Raw genomic sequence first — 20,873 nt, forward strand, 5'->3', positions numbered from 1 at the left:
TCAGTTGGTTCTGTAATTTTCGTGCCTTTGTGCTGTAACTCAGAGCAGATCTGAGTGTTGCCATTGAGATTCTTGACATAGCTATAGAATGCTTTGTAGTTGTCCTTGGAATTAGTGGCGATTTTATTTTCGTAGCTAACTATGGAGGATCTTATAAGGGATCTCAGCTTTTTACTGAGGCTGACCAGGGAGCTCCTCCCCTCATCGGATTTTACTCTCTTTTGCAACAGTTTCTTCCTTCTGTTGTACAGTTTGTTTATGGCAGGGGACCACCAGATTGGCTTCCTTTTTTTGGAGGATAGCATCGTGGTTCTGTTTGGGATAGCACGATCCATGCACTCATGCAAGTGCTTATAGAGTGCATTTGTGTAGGATTCAGCTGTTGTAACTGTATTGTCCATCTGCATGGGTGTCATGAAGTTCACTACTTCTGTCTTAAGCATGGAGTTGGCTTTGGAGAAATTTTTTTACTGTGGTTTCCTTAATGGGGGGTGGGGGTGGGATGTGGATATCAAGGGTGATTAGCTTATAGTCGGATTGGACCAACGAGGAGTTGACTTCAGGTGTGGAACACCGGTCACTCATGTTGGTAATCACTAGGTCTAGGACATTGTTGCCCCTGGTGGGGGTGTGGATAAGTTGATCTAGGGCATTGGAGTTTATGAATTCCAGAAAGCGTTGCACTAAGGAGTTGGTACATGAGTAGTCTTCCCAGTTAATGGTGGGGTAGTTGAAGGCGCCCATTATTAGGGTGTTTGGTTGAACCCTAATATTTTCCAGTACATCAAGAAAAGAGGAGTGGGAATCCTGGGGCATGGTGGGGGATCTGTAGCAAGCTACAATTTGGATTGCAGTTTTGCCAAGAGTTAGTTGCACTTGGATCTGAAAAAAAGACACAAAAATCAAGCATTGCAAACATGGAGAAGGCAGGTAAAATACATATAAAACCAATTTAACTTCAATAAACATAAAATAAAGTTAAAATCGGTGTTGTGGAGCTCAAGGATATGCACTTTTGGTGAAAACTTTCATCAGATCTACCATCAACTCAACAGACTGGTATTTAAATAAGTCAGAAAGTTCCTTGTTACTAAAAGGACCAGTCATCTCAGAATTCATCTCTTAAGTCTCCGCCCTTTCAATATAGGTTTTAAGGGAACCATCCCATTCATCCCTGGGGATTTGTCAGCTTGTAGGTCTGCAATCCATCTTAATTCAGCAATTTCAGTTCTATTTACTAAATCTACTGCTCTTTAGCTTTCATTCACAACTTCCAGTACCAAAAAACAGAATTTATGCCCAGGGTAGACAGAGATATGTTGACTCAAAGCATTATTTTTATTGTTTAATCATATATCATAAGCCTGACTAGCTTGGTCTGCAAAGCTATGGAAAGGATCATCATGGACCTCATAAATAAAGATATTGGGGACCTACAGACACTGGATCCTACCCAGTTCGGCTTTGTTAAGGGCAGATCCTGCCTCTTAAACCTGGTTGATTTCTTTGAAACAGTCACCAAGGCCATTGACGAGGGGAAGGTGGTCCACACAGCCTACCTGGACCTCGCAAAAGCCTTCGATACAATACCCCACTCGGGCATTATAGATAAGCTCACCAGCTTAAATATAAACCCCTATGTCACTAGATGGATTGCAAACTGGCTCAAGGACAGAACCCACATGGTTAGAATTGCTGGAGCCATGTCAGACTCCAAACCAGTTACAAGTGGTGTCCCACAAGGCTCAGTCCTGGGACCTCTCTTGTTCGGTATATATTTCTCAGAGGTACAGGCCAACACGGAAGGACTGTGGCTGACCAAGTTCGCAGATGACTGCAAACTGGGCCATAATCGACTCTCCAGCCGACACAAGCATCCTCCAAAAGGGCCTCATAGAAACAGACAACTGGTGCCAGAGCGAAGGCATCAAGCTAAATGCCAAAAGTGTATAGTCATCCCCTTTGGGAAAAACAAAGTGCCCACAAATTACCACATAGGTGGTAATCCATTAAGTACAGAAGAAGTAATTAGGGACCTGGGGACCCAAGTTGATAGCAATCTCTCATTTGACAACAGCGTGGCCAAAGTGGTTAGAAAAACATTTTATATAGCCCACCTAATCATGAAGGGATTCACATCTAGATCAGGGGAGGTCATCGTGCCTCTTTACTCATCCCTCATCAGGCCCATAATTGAGTACAATGCCCCTTTTGGGATGTACCTTACCAGACACCTGCAGCAACTGGAAAGACCCCAAAAGTACCTCACCAAGAGGATCAAAGGGCTCAAACAGATGCCATATGCTGCCCGGTTAAAGAAACTCCAGCTCTACTCAATGGCATACCACCTGTTCAGAGGCGATCTGTGCCTGACGTATAAAGCCATGTCTAACCCAGAATTAATGGACATGCTGCACCTCAGAAAATCCAAATCCCATCGAGCTCACGCTCGAGAGACTTGAACCTCAGCACTGAAATAAATAGGACATGCTGGAGGGACAATTTCATAACCCAGAGGCTCCCTTCACTCTGGAATAAAATCCCAGTCCAGGTTAGGCAGAGTCCCTCATTGACTCTCTTCAAGAGGAATCTCGATGAGTGGATGGGAGATCGTAGGTTTACCCCGGGTATCACTTCTGTGTCACTGTTAGACAGAGGCACAGTATACTAACCTCGAAAAAGGGCATAGCAAAATAAATTTAAAATGGGTGGCGAAAGCCAAACACATTCTGGCTAGGCTTATAAATGCCCTAGGGCAGATAGCCTAGTATGAACCTATGAACCTATCACTCAGATGTCATAAGATCCTGTCCTTAAGGTGTCTATTGGTTTTTCCAACATAAAAACTTGTGCATAAGTGACACTGAGCAACATAAATAACATTCCTAGTGTTGCAATTGGCATACATATTTAGTCTATAACTAAGCCCTGTGATTGGATGTATAAAACAGTTTCTGGATTCTATATATGGACAGGCTTTGCATTTTTACAAGAAAATGTACCATTTCATGTGCCAGTCATAATAGGTCTTGTCCCAGTTTTATTCTTACAAAGTAGCTGTTTCAAATTCTTTATGTTCTTAGAACAGAAGCAGGGTTCTTTGCCAATGATGCACTTTATGTTGTCATCTGCCATAAAAATCTTTCAATTATTCCTAATAACTTGACATACCTGTTTTATGGCACTACTACACTACTATATGTTAATGAACACCTCATTCTGTCAGCTTGATCCACATTTTTTCTCATTCCTTCAGGTGTCTTTTGTGTGTTATTATCCATGAAATAGGGTCATCCCCTAGTGTTGTGAAGCAATTTATTCTCCAGAATTTTATTTTGTACCTCCTCATCTTTGAAACCTCTTTGTTTGAATTCTGTTCTCTGTCGTAGCTCTGCATCATAATCTTGTTCTTTAGTGCAAAGTCTAGAGATTCCCAGTTGTTGTCCCTTCATCACGTGTGCGTAAATATGTCTAGGATGCATACTAGATCAGTGTAACAAGTGATTTCTCTAACATTCCTTCTTATACGTATATGTAGTAATGCTGCAATCAGTATTCATTTCAAGTGTGACATCCAAGAAATTTATTTTACTTATCAAGCTGTTCATTTCAGATTGTAAAAAAAGATGTGGTATTGTGGAAATATTTAATGAAATCCTTAAGTTGTTCAGTATCACCTGTCCATAGAAAAATATATCATCCACAAACCTTTTATAATACAGGATATAACTAAGCCACTGGTTCATCGTGTTAAACATGTGAACAGTTTCTCATTGGACCATAACCATACCTCTCAACCTTTTAGTGCAAGAAATCTGGACAAAGACTAAAAATAATGGGGGGATAAAGGCCCAAAAATAGGAACAGATTTTAAATATAGTTCTTATAAACTTAGAAAGTAGCTAGAATAATAGGATTTGTATTAGCATGCATTTTCTAAAGGCTATGATGTAAAAAACTCAAATGTATGTCATTATTTATTGACTTCAATTTTCAGTGATTTACCAGAAAACCACAAATTTTAAAAGGAACAGCCCAAAACTATGAGTCAAAAATCTGGACATTCTACAGAAATCTGGACAATTGAAAGGTATGGCCATAACTATGTTAGAATAACTGTTGGCACAACAAGTGTCCATTGCAGCTCCCCACTTTTGAAGATAATATTTATCACCATAGGTAAATAAAATGTTCTCCAAAATTATCTCTAGTAGGGAACAGATTATGGAAATGGTAGTATTATCAAAAATCCTCTCTTGTCTCAAAAATTGACTGACCGCTTCAATACCAAAATCATTGGGAATCACAGTGAAGAGATTCCTGACATCCATCATCACCATTGTAAGATCACTGGTCTTATCCAAGGACTTAAAACAGTCAAAGAGTGTTCTGAAGAAATGTGGAGTATCTTTCAGCACTGTCTTTGCTTTGTGAATGGCTATCTTTAACTTGTGTTCCACAAAAATGGATACAGGCTCTGTAATTCATTCTCCTCCTGATACTATAGGATGAAGGGGGATTTAAACCATCTTTTTGGACCTTTGGTAAGCCATTAATAATGGGAATCAAGGGTTCCAAGACCATCAGATATTCAAATAGCTCCTCTGTGATGTTACGTGTTATCAGTAGATCATAAAGATTATCTTTCATTTTCTTTGTGATCTTATCAACTTCCCATTTATGAATGTATGTCTCCTCATCATTCAGCATATCAAGCATCTTATTATGATATGCTAATTTGTCTAGAATCACAATAGCTCCTCCTTTGTCCGCAGGTTTGATAACTATTCTGTCATCATTTGTCAGTTCCTATAGTGCTTTCCTTAAAACCTATATTGAAAGGGTGGAGACCTAGCAGATGAATTCTGAAATGACTGGTCCTTTTAGTAACAAGGGGCTTTCAGACTTATTTAAATACCAGTCTGCTGAGTTCTAGTTAGATCTGATTAAGGCTTTTGCAGAAAGTGCTTATCCTTGAGCTCCACAACACCGATTTTAACTTTATTTTACATTTATTAAGGTTACATTGTTTTATCTGCCTTTTACCTGCCTTCCCTGTGTTTGCTACTCTTGGTTTTTGTGTATTTGCCCACATTCTGTTTTGGTCAAGCCTCATTTAGCAGTTTTGGTTTGTTTTTCTAATTTATCTAAAATGGGCATAGTTGTTGGACTGTCCAGTTAGCATGCTCATTTTAGGTAAGTTAGTTTATGGTTGGTTGTAAAATGATCGGAAATTGCTATAATGATCTTTGTGTATATTTTAGATGTAAAGCAGTCGGTGGGGCTGTGCTTCTACTGTCTAGTGCTATGCGGTAAAGTGAGGAATGCATGGTTGTGAGTTAAGGATTTATCTGGTTTTGTATAGCCAGTGTACTGTTGGTACTTCCTGAGGTTGTCCTCACAAGCTACATCTCTTTTTGCATACAGAAGACATCTGCAAACAAGTATGTGAGCCTTGCTGTACTGCATACAAGAAAAATCAGGCACATTTTCATTTTTTTATGTACCTTTTCCTTCTATGTAGCTATCTGGTTTGCATATACCAATAGGAAAGTTCAGTTGCTCAGTAATACATTAGCAGCCAGACTTTTTCCTATTGGTATATGCTCAATTTACAATGGACACTCTGATTGGGCTCACCAATCACTGTACTTGTTTGTGAATGTTAACATACCATTGTATAATTATACATTGGATATCCTTGACCAGAATCTCATTTGTCATATTATCTTTTACTGCAGTCAGGACAGCGAGCAGATATTCTTTAATGGAACTGTTTCGACAGCATTGCATTTGAAAGCTCTCTTTTGTTTCCTAGGTTACTTTTGCCCCATGCCTGCTAGCCACCAAGCTTCTGCTCAGTCAGAGAATGTGTATTCATTCCTCTTCTCTGGGGATTTCATTCTGAACTAAGGCAAGAGCTGCCCAATGGGGATTGCCATTCAGGCAGGCATAAGGAAGCTTTGTGCCCTAATCAGCATCCTGGAAATAAGAACATTTTTGAATGGCCTAACTCCAACCCCTGGATGAGAAGATGTGCATATCATGCCACTGTGGTGTGAACCACAATGCCTTCCTCTAGTAAGCACATACTTCTGCATATTTGCTTTGAAGACTACCACCAACTGATGGTTTGGTGAGTGCAGTAGTTACTCCAGGCCACCCTCTACATCATTGCTCTTCCTCTGAGAGATAGCAGAAATGTTTGTGGCTGACTCCATAACTCTTTCCAGCAAGGATAAGTGTGCCCATCCTTCTTGCCAGCGCCTTTAAGTACCTGAGCTGATGATCAAAGTTCGGTTGCCTGGACAGAAGTCAGGACTGTATCCCTTTACCTTTTTAGTTCTATTTTTTACATGTGTATTAGTTAAAAGTGCCTCATTGTGAAGTATAAGCTCTAGCTTTGCATGTCACTTTCTTTCATATAATGTATTTCTTGCATTCTTTTTTGTTTTCTAATAAGCCCAAATGTAATCACATTGCCCACATTTATTTATTTATTTATTTATTTGCATTTGTTTACCAGGAAAGTCCACTGGGCTGTGGTGAGCCCATTTTCAGTGGAGGCCCTGAGAGAAAAGCTCCACAATGAAGTTAACATCACACAATAATAATGAGACAATGCAAACAGAGTATTTACAGAGAACAATATATGACATTCTATGGTACACAAAGATCATTGTAACTTGATTTAATAGACAAGATGTGTTTTTATGGCTCTCTTGCTGAGGTAATGGCTCCTTTTTAAAAGAGAGTGAAATATCTCATCAACTACTCCATTCACCTGTGGCTTGATGCAGATTTACTTTGGGTCATTCTTATTGCATTTCATATAATTCATTCTTATTTTGCTGTTTTGGACACTGGATATCAAATTTTGTGGTATAAAGTACTGCATGTTAATACTTTCTTTCTGCTATATAGGAATGTGGTGAAGCTCTGCAATTATTAATAAATTCTGTCTTTGCTGTTACAATGAATATTAAACCAGATAATTGCCTAAAATGTATGCCTTAGTTAAATGTTCTTTACTACGATATTTTAGTGTCTGTTTTGCAAGCATATTCTGGTTTAATATTATAGCACCAGCTAGACAGCTGGGTACCTTACTGCGTTTTCTGTATCATGTCCATCTCCATGCACCTGCTGCATTGTCCAGTTTTACCCAGATAATTCTAAATGATGTTAGTATATTTCAACCTCAACTCACTTTGATTTTCTGAATGTTGAACATTTGAATTCTCAATATAAAATATCCAGAGTCCAGAAGAAATAAAATATTAAACTTTTCTTAACTAGATATTTCCTCTAACAGTCCCTTCCTCATATCTTATTTCAGTATCACTATTTGCATGTTATGTTTTAAATTTTCAGTTAACTTAATGTTTTCATTTTGTTGATGGCACTGGAGCAGGCATCATATTTCCTCCTTGCACTTTTTGTGGAGAGCCTCCGATTATGGAAAGTTTTGTATTCATACTTAGCTTGGTTATGTTATTGGTATTATTTAGGGATAATGTCATTTGATTGAATATAATTTCAGCGAATGCAAAAAGAGCAACTGCTGCTCACCGAAATTATGTTCAGTGACAGTGGAGTTTGCTTCTTTCTGCGCTGTTGTGCCACCTTGGAGTTGGTATATATAAGTCCAGGGTATATGTGGGCTCTCCCCCCACATAGGTGCTGCAAGGCAGCTTGCTCCCTGCAAAAAAAAAATGTTGAGTTGTTTGTTAAAGGTAATTTTAATTTTTTTTCCATTCATCAAAATTACCTTCAATGAGTCTTCATGAATCCATTATTCAAGATTTGCATTCTGTAATGGATTTCTTAATTCTTGACATAGGTGATAAGGGAAATGACATAGATGATAAGAGACAGGCCCGTCTAGGTCCAGAATAGGTTCATTTTTTGCTGCAGTGGGTTTCATTTTATTCTCTGTTGGTTCCTCTGCATGGTCTTATATGGCACAGTTTTATTTATGCAAAGTTTTCCTTGCACGGGTAGTATATGTTTTAGCATCCCATAGTACCTCATTTTAACCAGGTTTATGTAGTTTTGTATATCTTGGAGCATACCTAACTTACCTTTGTGGTTTTCAAGTCCCTCATTAAAGGAAACTCTTTTTGAACTTATGACCATGTTTTATAATTCCGTGCTAATATATCTATTAGCACATGACTTGTCTTGACAACAGAGCATCTCAAATACAGGGATGAACTTCACAAGTAAAGATAATGCAGTATCATTTATAGCACGACCTCTTTTAGAAAAGTTCTCAATAACAATTCAGTGGATACAAATTTCTTCCTATATAAGCAAATATTTAAATGAATAAAAGCTTGTCTTCCAAGTTCAAGAAACAATTCACAGACTGGAAAACATCAAGACATTTATATCAAATTGTCATGGAACTGGCCTAAGCTGAGCCTAGATTTTTATATTGCATCCTGTTATTTTACTTGAAAAACATGCTGCTTTCTATTTAAATACACTGCAGATTGGCTGTCTTCTCATTGAACTAAAGCTACATTTTCATGGTCTACTTGGAGGACCAGAAGCTTGTTTTTTTTTTTTTTTTTTTTTTTTTTTTGTTATTGTTTATTTTGTTGGGTTTTGTTACAAACTGAAAAATGTGATAAACAGAAATTTGAAAAAAAAAATGGAAAGAGAATTTCAGTTAATAAGTTTAAAGTTATGTGGAGCATGCTCATGGTCAGTAATAAATACTTTGTTATTAAAGAAGTATCACAATCAGACATTTAGGTTTGTGGGATTCTGTGCTTGTATTGGGAAAGAAATAATGAATCAATGAATTCTTACCCATCAGCAGAAAACTACATTTAGCAGAGGGGTCAAAGGGTGTAGTCCTGCAGGAATCATAGGATGCCTTCAGTCTTATAGGAGCTATATAAAGCTCATAGGCCGAAGTCATGCAGGAATGGAAGGCCTGGGTATTTTCAATTACAGGGTTCTTTGCTGTCATCTGCCATGAGCTGGGCTTACAATAACAGACCACACACACACACACACACACACACACACACACACACACACACATATGTATATATATATATATATATATATATATATATATATATATACACACACACACACACACACACACACACATATATATATATATATATATATATATATATATATATATATATATATATATACACACACACACACACACACACACACACACACACACACACACACACACACACGTATATATATATATATATATATATATATATATATATATATATATATATATATATATATAGGTTTACCATTGAACAACAGATGTTCGAATACTTCATATGTGTGCAGGTTACATGAGCGAACATCATGTTTGCGAATGGACTCTGCATTCGCAAATATAATGTTCGCTCATATAAAGGGATTGCGGTACAGAGCAGTTATGGAAATACATCCCTTTCCTCACTGTAGTGCGATCTCGGAGTTGAAATATTAAGTTATGGGGGCTTGCCCCCCTGCATAAATGGGATGTTAGATGTAGGGATTAGGGAGTTACGGCAAGGGTGGCATTGTTGTTAATGCCGTAAAATGTCATTGTTGACATTTTCAGCATTCTGTTTTTCAACAATAGGGCCATTAGGTTAATTGCAGTTTTGGTAAAACACCGGTTATTAGTACCTTTTTTTTTAAGTTTCGATATATTGATAGTAAACCTATATATACTAGCATTCGCTGTTGTGAATTCGGCATCTTTTTTTCGCTCATACAAATCTTTGAAAACATACTTTCACATATATGAGTGTTGCACAATGCAGCCACGACATTTTAAAGGTACACTATATATATATATATATATATATATATATATATATATATATATATATATATATATATATATAAGTTTATTTTGGTAAACTTTTTATCAAACAAAATAAAAGCTGGCTTATGCGATCAAAAATCAGCTTATTGAACATGATAGCTTTTATTTCTGTGCAAGATTGCAATAAGGGAATTTGTTTGTGATACGATCTTGTTCTTGATATATGTATATGTAGGAGATTTGGAGGGCAAGTCACTCTGCAGAAAGAAGAACTTTTTATTTTTTAATAGGTTGCTTTTAGAACATTTATGCTTGACATAGGTTGGGAAGTCTGTTAACTGAATCCTACCCTATTTAAAGGGATCTGTAAGCTTACTTCTCACTCTCCTAGGTAATCCACCACCCCATTAAAAGTTCATTATGTTGAGCTGGAAGTCCTGCTGGTATTTTCTAGTACAGATACTGTTCAGATGTTTACATAAAAAAATAAAAATTAAGAAACCAGAACATTTTGATAGCGCTTATTTTGGCAAGAAAAGGAAACATCAGGAGTTGCCAGCCCATTACCAATTGTTTAACCTCAGATTGAACTGGTTTAATATTCTTGTCCAATATATCTGTCAGAATAGCTGATATCTGAATCTCCATATATTTACATGTAGTCACCTTCTTGATCCCTATAAAATGTTATTGCAAGTAATTCTTGAACTGTTTGAGAACCTCAGTACTGAAGTTCAAAGACTCATGCTTATTTACAAGAAGGGACTGGTTGACAAAGTTTTGATCTGTATTGTTAAATATTCCTTCTGTGAGTATTCCATTAGTCATCTTATTGCAGCTAATGTTAGTGACCATATATTTTGAAGTCAAAGTAGTGTAGTCTGACCTGAAATGATGTTGTGTATACAGTAGGAGACCATAGCTGTTAATGTGGTCAGTGAATTATCTCCATGTAAGTTTTCAAATATTTATTTAGTGGGCGTAGATTACTGACTGGCTTGTAATCAAGGATCTTCTTTGGTTGGGGACATTTGGTATTAGCACTATATGAACATGTGGGATGAATTGTCTGTGTCAAAGAGGTGAAAGGAGCATGTAGTTAGTGAGAGATTATAAATACATGCATGTAGCTTGCCTTTTTCTTTCTTTTAGGAGTCCTGTGAGAATTTTAGAATGCTTAACATTTGCTTTTTTTTCTAGTTTCTTTATTGACTTGACTTCAGATTGAACTTGAATTTCTTGGAACTCAAATGTAGAGATGAAGGCTAGTGACGTAGTTATGTTCGTTGGTGGATTATAAGGGGATGATGTGATTTGGGGAGGTGTTTGTTGAAATCTCTTTGGTAAGGAGATAGTCATTTGTTGTGCAAATGTTGGTTACTTTGGGCTTTTAGTTTTGAAGTCTGATATTTACCTGGCTAATTCCTTTACAGGTTTTCAAAACAGTGTGGAAGAGGGCAACATAACAATCTCATAGCAATCTGTTTATTTGTGAGGACTGTGAATAGAGCAACATCTGTAAGAATACTTTTTTGTCTTAGGTTAAGGGGATTCTGCTGTAAGTTTTCAGTCTGTGCCTTGACGTTTCACAGAAGATATTCTAGTCTCTGAAAGGCTTTTATATTTGTAGTATGGAGGGACATATTCGCCCTTTTAGACTATTTTATCTAGCTGTGAAGAGCTCACTTTGTATGGCAGATAGCCAGTGTTTAAACTATATTAGGACACTTTCAGCATCATTTTCATTGTACAGGGGTGTCCAGTCTGTCAATTCAAGTTAGAAAATTAGAAAAGATTATATTTGTTCTGGAATCATCCTGTGACATATAAGGCAATACAGGTTTGGGTTTAAATGACCATCTTAAGAGAGCAGGACAGTGTTAACATATTATTTGTCTATATGGATAATTCTATAGGCTGATGTGGGTATGTTATATCAGGACTGTTATTTTTCTTTGGTGTGCTGAGACTAGTGAGTAATTGTGTGGCCCTTTGCCTGCTTAGCTCAATGTTTTCAGGACCATGTGCATTTAGGTTTAAGTCAATTAATGTAATAAATTGTTCTTTGCTTTTTAGGTAACGTATCTTGAAGGATTTGTTCAGATAGTTTAAGGTGGCTCTTACTCAGAGATGTGGGAGTGCCAGAGCCATTTCTGGCACTCAGCAGATGTAAGCAGATGATGACTCAATTTCTTGCAGTGCACACAGACACACACACACACACACACACACACACACACACACACACACACACACACACACACACACACACACACACACACACACACACACACACACACACACACACACACACACAAACACACGTATCACATGGACAAACATATATACACACACCACCACACCACACACACACACACACACACAGACACACACACACACACACACACACACACACACACACACACACACACACACACATATCACATGGACAAACATATATACACACACCACCATACCACACACACACACACACACACACACACACACACACACACACACACACACACACACACACACACACACACACGTGGATAGCACAGAAGATTGCCAGTTCATCTTTCAGAATGGATTTTGATTTGGGAGGAAAATGAAGCAACAGGTGAAAACTCATGCAGATATACAGAGATCCTGCATTTACCATCTAGAAAGTATTCCATGTGGGAACCGAGCTAGAGAATCATATGCAATTCACTCTCTAGCAGTAAGGCCCTGCACATTCTAATGAAGCTCTCCATTACCCAGTGGAAGTTCTTAAGATTCTGACTACTACTGAGTAAAACCAAAATGTAACTCTGTGGAGTATAATGATTTCTATGCTCTGTCTTGTTTCTGCCTTTTTGTAATTTACTAATTTTTGCATCTTGTATGTGATAGTTAGCAATTGCTGTTTTGTATTGTATTGTATGACTTGTAAGATTTGGTAATTGTGAAGCTTATCTCCCCGATCCTTCACTGAAAAGGGGCCTATCATGGCCCAGCCGGACTTTTCCAGCAAAGAAATTATAATAAATAAATACATACATACATAAATAAATAAAATCTTCTATGCTAACAATAAATTTAATTAACCAAGTAAGTGAAGTGGACCTTCACAGACCCTTTTTATTCAAAACCCAACTCCCAATGGGAAGATTAAATGTAATAAATATGAACAAACCCAGCCAGTCAGAGATTAAGATTCACACTTACTCCTTATATTAAATTCCCATTAAAAATGATGGACACTTTGCAGGTGAGGCATTGCTAATGGCTGATTCTGCAGACTGTTGACATGTTATGTCAACATTTTTCTTTCACTAGCCAATTTCTGTGTGAGGCAGCAAACACTTTCCTTAATAGTTATGACAAATATTCCTCCTTGAATGTCACAATAATATTTTCATGAAGACAACCACAGTTATTAACATTTAAAAGTAACAGTGAAACATATTCATGTGCTATCAAAAACATGCTTTTTGTTTACATGTTTCTGATGACAGCATGAATGAAATAAACAAGGATGTCACAGAATAAATTATCCACCTTTCATACGTCTTTGTTCTTGTCTGATCATCACTCAGTGGTAACTCCGCTCATGAAATAGTATAAATTGTAGTGTAAATACCACCTTGGGTCTCCTCTGAAATGAGATTACTAGCCTAATGGGACTAATCTGGTCAACAAAGAATAAGTACATTAATATGTAAAATGAACCTATCCAAAATACAGTAATGCAACACTTGTCAAAGTAAGGGACTGCATTCAGTTTGTTCCTTTCTACATATCAAGGCCTAAAATTAATTAATAACATGCCATTCTTCGTTTTCCTAGATTTCAAGATACATTTATGTCTTATGAGGCAAAAAACAATCTTTTCCTAAGTGAAAAAGTGAATCTGTTCTTCACTATTCACAGCATGGTTCCCATTTGTCCTTTCTATAGGAAAACACAATTCGCTGGCACAGGAAACAAAGTAATCCTTTCTCTGTCTTTCGCTGGACTTTTTCTTCCTTTTAAGTATTGCAAAATGGAGAAATGCATTACTCACACAGATCAGAAGTTAAATTCACTTGCAAGCAGGAAGGGTTAAAACAGAAATGTAACTGCATGGTGGGAGGTAGGTGAGGACAATGAATCAAAAGGTGTGCCTGTTGTGAGGGTTAAAGTATATGCAAACAGTCAGCAGAAAGCAAAGCAAAAAAACAACAGAAACTCAAGAGGTTTATTTCCTATGGCAGTCAGCCCTGAGGCCACATCCTGCGAGAAAGGATTTGTGAACTAACAGTGACTAGTAAAGGAATTACAATGAGCTGATATGATGTACATGTAACCAAGACAGACAGACAGACAGGTAGATAGCTAGTAAGATAGTTATATAGATAAACAGGCATAGCTAGATGGCTATAATTAACAGGAGAGAAAAAAAAGAGGTAAAAACTGGATAAGCGCACATAGCTAGATGGATGGATAGATGAACACATGGGTGGATGAATAACAGAAAGACATAAATAGGTATAGTGAGACGTAGTTTAGAAAGAACAAAAAGCAGAGAGATAGATAGGTAGATAGATGGATAAACAGAAATAGCTAGATGACTGGATGGATGGACAGAAGAGGGGGACGGGTAAAGAGAAATGGATAAGCACACATAGAATGATGGACAGATAACAGACAGATAGGTAGTCAGAGGTATAGATTAGCTAGAAAGAAAAACAGCCAGACATACAGGCAGATAAGTATAAAGACAGAAACAGCTAAAGCTAAATGATGGCTGGACCAGTTGCCAGTTTGACTGCCAGAAATACCTGGCCCAATGTGAATTAAGTAGTTGGTTAAGGAGGATGGTATGTGTCTGTTAAATGATGTGGAGCCATGGAAATTTGGGAAAAAGTGTATCCTTGGCAGGAAAATGTTAGAATGTTTCCATGCTTGGCAGTTGTGTCATAGTGCACCTGTGATGTGCATTTGAGTTACAGTATACCTATGTTTGTCATTTCTGTTAAGATATGCCCATGGTTGGCCATTGTGTTACAACACACTTATGGCTGGCAGTTACGTTAAAATGTATCCATTGTCAGCTGTTGTGTTAGATTACACCCAGGGACAGTTTTGTTACAATGCATGTCAGATGGCAACTCTGTTAGAATGCATCTAGAACTGGTATTTGTAGTACAATGTAGCCACAGGTGACACACATGGCTGACCTTTATGTTACAGTGAGTCCATGGCTGGTAGTTGTGGTAAAATATGTCCACAGCTAGCAGCTGTATTACATCTATGGCTGACAGTTGTCTCATAATGCACTCCTGCCTCACAGCAGCATTACAGTGAGTCTATGGCTGGCAGTTGTTAAAGTGCATCTATAGTTAGCACTTGTATTAGAATGTGCCCACTCTTAGTGTTCTGTTAAAATAATACCAATGGTTGGCATATGTGTTAAGATGCACCTGTGACTGACTGTTGGTGGTTTCTTCATAATGAACCCATGGGTGGCAGTTGTTACAGTGCACCCATGGGTGACGGTTGTATTAAATGTATTAGAATACACCCATAGGTGATGGCTGTTTAGAATCTTACAGTTCCAAGAGGAAACCTAAAAATATAAAGGTAAGAGTAAATGATTTCATTATATACTGTTAATTTGAATGAAAATAAAATTGTAGTGGCAAACCAGGTTTCCAAAAATGTAACATGATAGATAGATAGATAGATAGATAGATAGATAGATAGATAGATAGATAGATAGATAGATAGATATGGAGACATCAAATATGGTTAAATTTGTTTTTGGTCAACTTAGCGGATGGTTGACAGGTGTGCAAAAAAAAACTAGTTTCTGGCGTTGGGGGATATGCCCTTTCTCAGGTATTGTATAATCATAGGTTCATAGGAGGTTGCTAGGCTAATGGCCCTGGGGCCCTTACAAGCCTAGCCAAGAGTTTATCCCCAAAAAAGAAGCCTCAGTCAGCACCTGTCGCCCCTGTCAATGAGGGGCAAAAGTGGAACCCCTGGGAAAACTTTATGGTTTCTCATCCACTCATCAAGATTGTGCTTGAAGAGATCCAGTGAGGTACTCTGTTTGACATGTATGGGAAGTCTATTCCAGAGATGGGGCAGCCTCTGGGAGACAAACATGTCTCTCCAGCAGGTTTTGTTGATGTTGCATATTAGATTTAGGCCTATTGAGCAGGTAATGCGTGAGGAGTTAGGCTTATGGATATGGAGCATCTCTAGTAGGCCAGGGTCCAATACTGCCTTGTAGACAAGGCACAGATCACCTCTGAACAATCTGTATGATACCGAGTAGAGTGATAGTGATTTAAGCCTGTCTGTATAGGATAGGTGTTGGAGGCCATGGATTCCCTTTGTGGGGTATTTCTGTGGCCTTTCCAGTTGGTGCAGGTGTTTGGAGAGGTACATACCAAATAGGGCATTATACTTAATCATAGGTCTAATAAGGGAGGAGTTCAGAGAGGTAATAACCTCCTTTTTTCTAGATGTAATCCCTTTACTTATAAGATGAACCAAGTAAAAGGCTTTTCTGACCACAGCCGCCACATGATGGTTGAATGTGAGATTGTTTTCAACCTGAGTACCTGGGTCTGTCACCACAGGTTGTCTGCTTAGGGGATGCTGTTGATGTGGTAATCAGTAGAGGGCCAAGTTTTTGCAGAATGGAATGATAATACATTTTTTTGTGTTTAACTTAAGTTCATGACTTTGGCACCAATTATTTGTAGCTGTGAGACCCTCTTGCAGTATGTTAATATCAGCTGGGGAGTCAATGACAGCACCCAACTTGCAGTCATCTGCAGACTTGGTCAGCCACAGGCCCTTTGTCTTTGCCTGGACCTCTGAGAAGTAAATGTCAAACAGAGGGGTCCCAGGACAGATCCCTGGGGAACAGCACTAGTGACAGGTTTGATGTCTGAGGTGGCAGCACCTATTTTGACCTTGTGGGTCCTATCTGTGAGCCAGTTGGCCACCCATCTGATGTGATAGGGATTAACACCAAGTTGTGTTAGCTTTTCAATGATGCCCGAGTGGGAGATTGTGTCAAAGGCCTTGGCCAGATCAAGGTAAGCTGTATGTACTGACTTTCCCTCATCCAAGACCTTGGTGACAGTCTCAAAGAAGTCAACTAGGTTCAATAGGCAAGATCTGCCCCTGAGAAATCCGAATTGGGTGGGGTCAAGTGCTTGGAGATTGCCTGTGTCCTTGTTTATGAGATCCATAATAATATGCTCCATGACTTTACAGATCAGACTTGTCAAGCTGATGGGGCAATAGTTTCCTGGGTCAATAGTGGCACCACCTTTGTGCAAGGGGATGATAGTTGCAGTTCTACACTCTGCTGGAATGAAGCCTATACTTAGGCTGTGGTTGGATAGGGTGCTCAATGGCAAAGCTAGTTCTTGCTGGAGATGGTCAGAATACAGCCTGGGATGCTATCAGGTCCCATAAATGTTGTGTTCTTTGCCTTGGATATGGCCTTTAACACTTGATCTACAGAGATGTGAGGTGTGGGACAAGTATTTGGAATGTCAGCTGGACCTTTGGGGGGGCGATAAGGGGGTGAAGTTTGTGCTGAACCTATCAGCCAGCAGGTTGGCTAAGTCAGCAGAATCAGTGTAAGTGGTATCATTAAGTACTAGTTCAGAACAAACTTGGGCTTTGCCATGGAGGTTCCTAACATAACTGAAGAAGAACTTGTGGTTTCCCTTTGTTTTGGAGGCTAGCTTCAACTCATAATTGGCTTTGGAGTTTTTCACTAGTGATCTAATTTGTTTGTTGAGGAAGAGGAGGGAATTTTTCAGATTTGGAATTTGCTCTTTTTTACCCTTGGACAACAGTTTCTTCCTTTTGTTGTAAAGCTTGTTGATAGAGGATGTCCACCAGACAGGTTTGTGTTTCCTTGAGGAGCAGATTTTAGTTATGTTGGGTATGGCTGAATCCATGCAGTTGTACAGGTGCTTGCATACTGCACTGGCATACTGTATAGTATAGTTGTCTGCATTATCTGGCGGGGGGTGTGAAGCTGCTGATACCCTCCCTTAGGAGGCTGTAGTCAGCTTTTGAGAAGTTTTTTAGCCTGGTTATGCCTGGGGAGGGGTTGGGTGGGATAGAAACTTTGAATGAGATAGACAGATGATCTGATCTCACCAGGGAAGAACATACTATGGGAATGGTGCAGCATCACCCATGTTGGTGAGAACCAAGCCCAATATGTTATCTCCCCTTGTGGGGGAAAAAACCAGTTGATCTAGTGTGGTAGAACTGATGAAGCCAAGGAATTATTGAGCGAGTGCATTAGTGCAGGAATAGTTCACCCAGTCTATGATGCAGTAGTTGAAGTCACTAAGGATCAGGGTGTTAGGGGGTACCTTGATGGAGTCAAGTAGATCCAGGTAGAAGGTGTGGGTGTACTGAGACATGGAGGGGTTCCATAGCTGGCTATAACTTGGATGGGTGTCCTGCCAACTGTCAGTTTCACCTAGAGTAATTCCAGTGTGTCATGTTGGTAAACTTGCCTGGAGGTGTGCCTGTCCTTAATGAAGATAGAGACTCCACCACACTTAGTTTTTCCAACCACAAAAAGTGTGGAATGAGGTACAGCCTGGCAAAGCAGGAGTGCTCTCTGCAGCCCTGAACCAAGTTTCCATGACTGCACAGACATTGGCATCTTACAGTGTGAGGAGAGCCTCTGGTGAGTGCATTTTCAGATTAAGGCCCCTAGCATTAAGCAGCATGACCTTCAATTTGCTTTTTGACAGATCTTTTATGTTGGAAGGTTTGTCTTTTGGACATGGCCTAAAAAGGCACAATGGGGGAGGCAAGAGCTTTGGCCAAGATACGGAACCCTAGGGGTGACAAGTGGAGGCCATCTCTGGCAAAGCATCGTGGCCTGTCAACCATGTCATCCCAGGCATACATATACTGAATCCCCTTAGAAAGACACTAGAAACTAAGCCAATTGTTGAAGTCAAACATTTTTTGTTGGTATTGTGGTATCATTCTTGGTGAAGGTAGGATGCTGCTTAGGGCTAGGGTCATACCTGCCTGGAGCACATACTCTGAGAACTCAATCATGTCTCTCTTTGTATAGTCCAGGGAGGTACATCTCAAGTCGTTTACACCAACATGGACAATGACAGACTTATACTTGTACCTGTTGTGGAGAGACTTGAATGCATGTGTGATGTGGCGGATTCTAGCGCCTGACAAACAGCTGACCGCGACCTTCTCCTTGTTGAGTCTGGTGAGGGGGACATTTGTGTGTCTCACTATCGAGTCACCAATGACTAGTATGTTTGGTTTATTGTTATGCCTTATGGGCTGCATTGGTTTATTGTTTTGCCTAATGGGCTGTGTTTGTGAGACACTGGTGCATTGACTACTGTGTGTGATGTGATTGGTGTTGTGTGTAGAATGTTTGTAAGTGTGTTTTGGGGGGGTCTCTGTTGTTTAGTTAAGTTTTTCTTGAGGACTCCTGCATAGGTGGGTGTGTGGCTCTGTGATATGGGTGGTGTGGTGCTTGTACTGGGAATCTCCTCTTTGTCAGGAGTACTGACTGTGGTGTGAGGGAGCATGGATTCAAGCTTACTGATGTAGATGCATCTCTTGCAAGTAGAAGAATTATGTGGTAGGAGAAGAAGATAGTCCGTGAACATAAGGCAGTTGCTACATTGTCTCAGTATGCCCATGTCGACCAGGCTGGCAGGAGAAACTGATGGGAATTGTCCAGACATAGTGGTCTGAGTACTTGGCAGACTTACAGAGAACAGGGTTTGATAAGGGATTGTCTGCAAAAACCCTAAATGTAAAATAAATGGCTTGAAGCACAAGTGCTACCACCAAAACTAAGATGCTTAGAATATTAATCAGGCTATTAACAAGCAGTAATAAGTGCAGAATAAGAGCTTCTGTACACTTAAGAGCACACAAAACAGCAAAATAAGGTAATAAGGTAGAAGACAGTTAGGTAAGAGCAGCTGAATAAAGTATATATTTTTTTCTAGTGGAGAGGGAGGAAACAGAGCAGATTAAGAGACTATAGGGATTATCCTTCCCAAGTGGTCTCTCTCTCTCTCTCTCTCTCTCTCTCTGTCCACAGCAGAAGAAATGGGAGTGGTAGGAGTGTCTGAAATCAAAATATGATCTCACTGTACTCAGTTAAGTGAGCAAATGAGATGGGCCAAAAAGGAGTGTCCAAAAACAAATTTACAGCAGGGGCAGGCAATTCCAAAGCCGGCAAGATTAAAACCACAACAAGAGCATGGAGAGAGGGTGAGGAACTAAATGCAGAAAGACAAAGACCACAATATTCAAGTAATATTCAATGAAACAAATAAAAATGCAGTACCAGTCTTAGAAAATAAAGCTACACTTTTCACACTTCTAGCAAACTAACTGCAGAAAGAGACCACAATATTCAAGTAATATTCAATGAAACAAATAAAGAACATGCAGTACCAGTCTTAAATAATAAAGCTACACTTTTCACACTTCTAGCAAACTAACCGCAGAAAAACAGAGACCACAATATTCAAGTAATATTCAATGAAACAAATAAATAATAATCTTAAACAATAAAGTGCAGAGAGAAGTATACTTAAATCAGCTTGTTTGTCCAGTTGATTTTTGCAGGTAGACCACAGCCAGCCAATAGAGTTAGTATGTATAATTAGCAGGGGGTGTTGTTTTTAATTTTTGCATTGAGGTTTTGTTTGGTGCATGTATAGTAAGGTGTCAGGGTTTTCATTTTCTACATTTTTGTCAGTGTTAGTGACATCGACATTCAGGTCTTTCAATCTAATTTAGTAGACCCGTAAATACATGGGTGTACCTGAAAATATCGAAAGATATTGAATCCCAAATAGTCGAGATCAATTGATTTGACAATCTGGTTGTTCACTGAAGTGATGTTTCGATGCTTTCGTCTCGATGATTTGGGATTCAATATTGTGGGATTTTGATGTTTTCAGGTAGACCCTAATATATATATATATATATATATATATATATATATATATATAAAGGATACTGATGCTAAAAATCAGAGATATTT

Source organism: Protopterus annectens, chromosome 16.part0 (genome assembly GCF_019279795.1).
Source record: "Protopterus annectens isolate FY-2018-M chromosome 16.part0, PAN1.0, whole genome shotgun sequence".
Lineage (NCBI taxonomy): Eukaryota > Metazoa > Chordata > Ceratodontiformes > Protopteridae > Protopterus > Protopterus annectens.